The sequence below is a fragment of the Teleopsis dalmanni genome, chromosome 2, assembly GCF_002237135.1.
Source record: "Teleopsis dalmanni isolate 2A chromosome 2, ASM223713v2, whole genome shotgun sequence".
Classification (NCBI taxonomy): Eukaryota; Metazoa; Arthropoda; class Insecta; order Diptera; family Diopsidae; genus Teleopsis; species Teleopsis dalmanni.
In genome coordinates this window covers 49576844-49578595 of record NC_051847.1, presented here as the reverse complement: position 1 = coordinate 49578595, position 1752 = coordinate 49576844, and the positions used below count along the sequence as shown (strand labels likewise).

Sequence of the window (1752 nt, the reverse complement as noted above, 5' to 3'; positions counted from 1 at the left end):
TGGAGATGCCGGGGTTTGAACCCGGGACTTCTCACATGCGAAGCGAGCGCTCTACCACTGAGCTACATCCCCTTGAATCAGCTGCGTGGCTAAAGTTGTACTAATGCATGTGATTACAGAAAATTATCTAGGGTTGCCAAGCATTTATATTGCGCCAATTAAAAGTGTTTACAAAAAATTTAAGCTCATTAATATCATGCATAATACAATAACTCTTTTAAGTATCTAATTGAAAAATTCGACTACGTTGAGTAGAAAAAACAGTTCAGCTTTTTTAATTTCAATTAAATTAATTAATTTTTGAAATGTGTTTGGTTAAATATAGTACCTTATTATATACCATTATAACAATATTTATAAATTAATAAATAATTATTTTTTGCATACTTTAACTCTTAAGTATCTAATTGAAAACTTTCAGTACACTTTTTATTGAGGCAAAACTGTTCAGCTTTTTGATTTCAATTGAATTCATGAAATTGAAAAATGTGGTTAGATTAAATACAATATATTATTATAACAATATTAATAAATTAATAAATAATTGTGTAATTTAGTTCATAATATTAAATTCTTTAAAAATGTGTATTAAGAATTTATATAAAATTCTATAATATTGTATATAAATAATCAAATTTATGATTTTTTAGTTTTAATAAGAAAAAATATACAATAACTTTGATCGTGCGTTCAAACTGAAGATTCTATCATAATAAATACCACTGAATATAATAATTGCCTTTAATATGATATAATGATATTATGATATAAATTGTTATAAATGCAATGTTGCATTTGCTGTTGAATCATAATATGAGATTTATTACATTTAAATCACAGAGTTGTTATTCACTTTTAGTTTCAAACTATTTAATGATGTTATTAAACAAACTCAAGGGCACAATAGACCCGACGGTCGCAGTGCCACATCCCCTTACAGTAATTAAACAAACCCAATCATAACACGAGATTTATTACAAATAAATCGCAGGGCTGAATACTACACTGAACATAACAGACTATTCGGCTTGAGATTACTCAACAGATCGAATCATAATATAAGATTTATAGAATCACTAGAGCTTATTAAATGCTTATTTCGATCAAATTTTTGGATGCACTAGCTTTTATCTGCTTTGAAGTCTTAATAAATAATATCTTAATAAAGAATATAGAATATGAAATAAGGATATAATAAAGAATATAAAGAATACTGTAATACAAGAGTATCCAACTTCTTGAAAATAATAGTTAAATGATTGTTATAAATTTTTAGTTTACCGCACTGATATATTCAAAACTACGTTTACGTTATTCATGTATTGGATTTTTAATACAATGGTACTACCATTTATATTAAAAACAAAACTATAAACTATTACGTATTGCAAGTTATATTAAACAATTGCATGATATTACATATTTGATATATAATATTTAAAAAAATTTACTTTTTTTCGTTTTAGAACTTCTGTGTTATTTGTTTCAATTTCATTTATTGTACTTATGGTTGTATCTCTGGTTTGGCTGATCTTCTACTACATACAGAGGTTTAGATATCTACAAACAAAAGACCAACAATCGGTAAGTAAATATGCAGTTTATATATGCCATTGAGATGTTTGCTAGACCTGATAGACTATATAGACAAGAAATAATCTCCAAATTTCTATTTCTTAAATTTGTGAGACAGAATGGTGACGTATTAGACAATTTCTTATTTTTATTCATCCTTGTAGGTTTGAGGTTTGA

General features: G+C 26.1%; 1 non-coding gene across 1 annotated transcript; it reads right to left on the bottom strand.

Moving 5' to 3' along the window:
• On the bottom strand, window positions 1–72 carry Trnaa-cgc. Its single transcript has one exon. It is a non-coding gene; the product is annotated as a tRNA-Ala (tRNA).
• Between the last annotated feature and the right edge of the window lie 1680 nt (window positions 73–1752).